Genomic DNA, 6,304 nt, shown 5'->3' with positions numbered 1-6,304 from the left:
GCAGATCTAGGAGAGCATGATCTGTAGCTTAATGTAGTCAGGACTGTACCTGAACAAGAGTGTTTAAAGTGAAATGATTCAAACTACCAGGATGACTGGCTTCAAATGTCAAAGCTGATGACAGAATAATTGTGAATAATTGTGATATACTGTCCACTTTTGTTTTTTAGAATATATGTTCGATCGTGGAAAAACTTTTCTTTCATTTAAAGATAATGGTCAGACAAAGTTATTCATTATCACGCAGTTGTTTTTGCTCTGATCATTCATGTTTTCATTAAAGAATAGCATATATTTCACAAATTCTACCAGGGTATGTAAACTTATGAGTACAACATATAAAAACAAGGATGGTGTCTCTTGACGTGATGTGAAAGTCAAATTAATGTGCTGGACTTTTTGTCAATAAGGTTCAGATCAACCCACAAGTATGCAGAATTTTTTATTTTTTTTTAAATAAACATTCAGTGCTTATTGTCCCTTTTGACACGATAAGGACGTGGTACAGATGTGCTACAGTACAGTTTAGAAAAGGTTATAATTACAGCAAGATATAATTAGGATTTATAGTGTATAGTTTCTAGTTTAGTTTATTTGAAAAAGGACAATACAATTTCATAAAACGCATGATTACACATGGTTAAAAAAGCCAGAATTAGCCAGAAGGCTAGTTTTCATCTGTAGTCCCCTGGCCACGATGTAAAAAAGCAGTAAAATAAATCTACAAGAGAAAAACATGGTTAGACACTTGATAGTCTAGCAACTAAAACAATTGGATGAACCTACAATAAGATTTCTATCCAGTTAAAATTCAAATGGAAAATTATTTGACAGACTGTTGCCTCTTTACACTGTTAAATACTTTACAATCTGAACCAGCAGTTTGCTAACTTAATTTGTAAAGTTAATTCCATTTCAGGTCGAAAAATCTAAACCATGAGCTGAAAGATAGAGGTGAAAGCACCATGTAACATCTCGATTCTCTGTAGGTTGTCCATCACTGTGAGCAACCCTTTTCACATTTTGTTTGATATGGATTATAGCCCAATTTAGGATTAGGGATAATAAAATTACAATTAGAGAAATGGCAATGTCTGTGACATACCCCGGCTTTGCAAAAGTTCTGTTACACTTGTTGAGACATTCACGAAAATGAACACAAAGATTTTTTGATGCAATAAGATAAAACTTTTGGGTGGCCACATTTCTGATTAATATTATCATTAACACATATATTGAAATATTTGGAAAATAAAAAATTATCTTATTGCATCAAAAATCTTTGTGTTCATTTTGCTTGCATTTTGCAAGTGTAACAGAACTTTTGCAAAGCCTGGTAATGCAACCTTAGGCTTCTTTGAAAACTTCCGCACTATCATGCTGTGTTATTGCCATATCAGAATTACCTAGATTAACAGTTTCTTACTTGTAAGCATTCAAATCATCACCCAAATTTTGACAAAAATATTTGTCTTCTGTAAAACAGGCAATGATTATGCTTTTAACAAACCTTAGATTGCAAGGTACAGTGATGTGATATTCATTGACGAAATGGAGCTGTCATGTCTTATTGTTTTGTCAGTGTTTTTTCAGACAGTTGAAATATCCTGTGTCCAGTAGTGTCCAATAGGAGAAAAGTAACAAGACAGGAAGTGGCAGCCAGCATCTGGAGTTGTCAGACAAGGTGAATCATCCCGCATAATGTGGAATCACCCTCTGCTTCATTGGAATTGGCACTAAACGTTGGCACATTAAACAATCTGAGCTTTCTGTCAGCATGTTTTAAAGTGTTTTGGAGGCATTTTAAGCCATTTTTAAATAGAGAGATGATAGAAAAAAAGAATTTATGGTGGACGATTTAACTATTTGTGATCCAACACATGTTGGTGTTCTGTTGTTAACAGCTTTTACTTTGATGTACAGCATCAGTGCACTTAATGAGAAAAAGGGGGTTCTTCGTGTTTTACACATTTAGCACAGAAGTAAAGTGAAGTTGTAATTTTTCACTTCTCTATTTTTTAAAAATGCTTTTCAGTTTCTGGACTATTGTGACTTAAGTAAACTCCACTATGTGCTCAGATGTAAAGGGTCACTGTCCAAGCACAGGCGCAGTGATTCAGTGCCTTCATGGCCTGTAACTCTGCTGCTCCATAGCTGCAGTATTACAGTCCTCACAGTGGTGTAAATAACAGAAATGTATTTGTGTAGTGAATAATTCTCACTCTTCAAAACACACATATAACAATCTGTTCCAGTTGCAGACATATGATTCTCCCCTACTCAAGTGTGAAACTTATCTGGGAGCACATTGTCTTTTCCTGTGCCAGCCTACCATGTGAGCCCTGCACAGGCGGGTGCCTTGTGATTGACAGTTAGTTCATCCCTGTGACACTCGGCTGCTCATATGTAGAGTTTAGAGCTGTGAACACAGGCGTCTCCTGTGAAATGCTCTTTCTCTCTCCCTCCTCCCTGCCTCTCTCCTTCTTCTGTCTTTGACACCCCAGATTAGAAGGGAAACCTGCGTGGAGAGAATGCATCTCTAACTGGAACAACGTGTGGTGCTATGAGGTGGAAAGTGAGCTCTCTTGTTACAGGGCCTGCAGGAGAGGTTGTTTACATGAGCACTTGAGGAGGAACAGGGTTTACAGCCTGACAGTTGGTGTTGCTTCATCTCCAAGCCCCCCCTATGAAAAAAAGGCCAGCGGATGTAGCCATGATGCCTCCATGCAACTTTCTACCCCACCTGCAAGAAGAAGCAGGAGGTGGAGGAATTTTCCTGCAGAATTTTCCTATTACATTCATGATACCCTTCTTTGTTAAATAAAACATAAAAACAAAACAAAAAAACAGCGAAAAAATAGAAAAAGATATCCTCAAACTAAAATTGAAGTGGATGACCAGCTTTAGGCAATGAAATTAAGGCAGTCTGTTACGTGGGAGCCTTTAATTCCCCTAATATGTCATGCATCCAGTGGTAGGGAATGTTTTTATTTAGATATCTAGATATCAGATATCTCGATACCATACTGGAAAAATATCCCATTGTGTGTAGGTGTAGGGTCCTACGCTGAAATGAATACATGAATAACAGCATCTAAGAAGTGTTGGAAATATGTATTTAAAGCATTTAAAATAAAAATAATCAATAGCCTCTTTTACTATCATACTGCTACAGTAATATGAATAATACAGTAATGAAGTTTATCAATAAGGCAGAGTTCATTTGAACTATTTTTTAATTAGCTTTTTCCAACCCACAGTCCAAACCTCTGAATTATTAAAAAGAAATTGAAGATCTTTAAAATAATTACAAGGATTAAATGGAAAAACAGCAAATTGTCAAATATGAAAAGCTGGAATACAGAAGTATTTTTTTTTTGGATGAAAATTACTTAAATTATTCAAAATAGCCGACTGCCGACTAATTTTCTGTACACATACTCCCCTCCAAAACTATTGGAACAATGAGACCAAAGAGATCAACATTTAAACTTTTATTTCAGGTAGTGATTTAGAAGTAGTAGATGATAGTACTTAAGTAAAGTACAGGTGGCATCAATTTGTACCATCTGCAGTGCTTTAGTAAATGTTGAACCACTGCATATACTGTATCTGGAATGTGTGAGCTAAGTGTAATTATGGGAAGTCTTCATCAGATCCTTCAAATGTGACTGACGTGTTTATGTGACAACGATACAGAGCTGGTGGCCTCCCTCATATCTTAAACATCCACATTGCTGGATGACAATTTAGACATAATGAAAACATAGTCAGTTACTTTTTGATATCACACTGCATTGCCAGCTGCTGCAAATGAAACAGTGAAGTACAACAACTCCAGCATTATTATATTTCAAGTAAAAACTGTTATGGTCCCTCCCTTCTCTGTGCTGCGCTCCTGGCCAGCTGACAGCTCTGGCTGATTGGGCGCGGCTGCTGAGGAGCACAGCCGCTTCCAATCTCCAATCAGCCGCTTATACCGGGCTTTGCAAAAGTTCTGTTACACTTGTTGAGACGTTCACGAAAATGAACACAAAGATTTTTTGGTGCAGTAAGATAAAACCTTTGGGTGGCCACATTTCTGATTAATATTCTCATTAACACATATATTGAAATATTTGGAAAATAAAAAATGATCTTATTGCACCAAAAAATCTTTGTGTTCATTTTGCAAGTGTAACAGAACTTTTGCAAAGCCTGGTATAACCTGGCTCACCCTACCACTGGGTCATTATCTGGGTTGCATCTGCCTCGATTGCTTCTGCTCCTGTTGCTTCTTACGCTCCACCAGCCACTCTGTTCTGGTCTACCCCCTGCTCTAGATTTCCCGACCTGCTCTGTCCTGCCCGGCCCAGTTCTGGAGCTCTGCCCCTACCTCAGCTTTACAGCCACCTGTCCCCGCTGCACTCCTGCAGCCGTCTGTTCTCCACTGCATTCCAGCAGCCACCTGCCCCGTCCCAAGAACGTTCCCCTCTGTCCCCGCCTCGGCTCCCGGTCCCTGGACTTTAAGTTGTGAGTCATTCCATTTTTGTGTTTAGTTCTAGCCCTTGTCGCGGCCTGTTTTTGATCATTGCTCATGTTTAAGTTGGAGCCCTGTTCTGTTTTTTTTTTTTTAAATTAGAAATTGAACAGACAAACAAACATATTGCTCAGATAGAACACAGGGACATTGTTACAAAATGGATAAATAAAAAAGTGTCAGCCCAAGGAAAAAAACAAAAACAAACAAAAAACCCCACACATTTAAGAGGGAAATCCTTTAAGTACACGAGAAGCCAAGACTGGTCCAATGAATTTCAGATAGGGATCCCAGTTGAGAAAGAAAGCATCTGTAGAAGAATTAAGCATACATGTGATGTATTCACTGGGAATACATTCCATAGTGAGATTGTGCCATGATCTCTTGGTGGGAGCAGAGTCCTTGATCCAAAAGTATAATATATTTTTTCTGGCAGTAAAAGTCAACAAATTGAATAGTCGCTTGTGCCTTGAGGGAATGCGTGAGTCCACAAGGCCCAGAAGAAGAAATCTGGGATCCAGAGGAATGTTTATATTGAAGATACAATACAATTCTTTGACCACGGTAGACCAGTAGTTTTGTATTTGTGAACATGACCATACACAGTGAAAATAATCACCAACTTCAGTCTTACATTTCTAGCACAGGGGGGAGAAATTTGGGTCCATTTTGTTTTTAAGCACAGGAGTTATATGTATCCGGTGCAAGATTCTAAATTGAATCGACTTGGTTCGGTTACAGACTGAAATTCTAGAAGCTTTTTCCCATATTTTACACCAAACATCAGGGTCTATCTGAATGCCAATGTCAGTTTCCCACGCCAACTTTACAGTCAAAGAAGAGGAGGGAGATATAGAAGTTAAAGCTTTGTAGAAAACAGAAATTGATTTCTTGCCAGTGAACGTGTTGAGTGTGCTCTCTACAATAGACAAATTATTATTTTTTAATGTTGTGTCTCTGATAATAAAATGTCTGACTTGTAGGTATCTGAAAAAGTCTTTTTTCTGTAATCCAAATTTTTGTTGTACCTGGGTAAAAGACATTAACTCCTGATTTTCAAACAGATCCCCTAACTTTTTAAGACCCTTTTCCATCCAAAGTTCGTAACCTTGATCGCTACAGCCAGGCAAAAAATCTGGATTATCTATGATTGGAGTAAAAGGAGAGGTGTTGCTATTCTTCTCCAATTTACAAACCATTTTCCAAGCCTTGACAGTATTTATAGAAATAGGGTTACTGCACAATTCTTTAACTTCACTTTTCACAAACAGAAGATTATAGAGAGGGCAATTGCATTGAGCAGATTCTATATCTAACCAAACTGAAGTGGGATTAGTCCTGGACCACTGTGCAATCACATTCAAATGTACCGCTAACTGGTTGTTTCTGAAGTTAGGCATATCAAGACCTCCATCAGAACAAGGTCTTGAAGTTTTGACATTTTTAACCTAGGTTTCCTCTTACTCCAAATAAAAGAACTCAAGCAATTTGATGACTTTGTTTGTCAATAAAATTGGTATCATTTGGATGGGATAAAGTAATCTAGGTAGTATACACATTTTAATGAGGGCAATCCTACCAAGCCAGGACAGAGGTAAAGAGGCCCATCTATCCAAATCTGCTTTTATGGCATCCAGGAGAGGCGGATAATTAGATCCATACAACAACTCAAAAGATGGTGTCAGCCCTGTTCTGTTTATTTGAGTACCTCCTGTATGGAGTTGGTTTGCTTTGAGTTTTGATTATTAAATCTTTAAGTATCCGCCTGCCTCTGTGTGCCTGTTT

This window comes from Acanthochromis polyacanthus, chromosome 14 (assembly GCF_021347895.1).
Source record: "Acanthochromis polyacanthus isolate Apoly-LR-REF ecotype Palm Island chromosome 14, KAUST_Apoly_ChrSc, whole genome shotgun sequence".
NCBI classification, from domain to species: Eukaryota; Metazoa; Chordata; class Actinopteri; family Pomacentridae; genus Acanthochromis; species Acanthochromis polyacanthus.
This window is presented reverse-complemented; position numbering follows the sequence as displayed.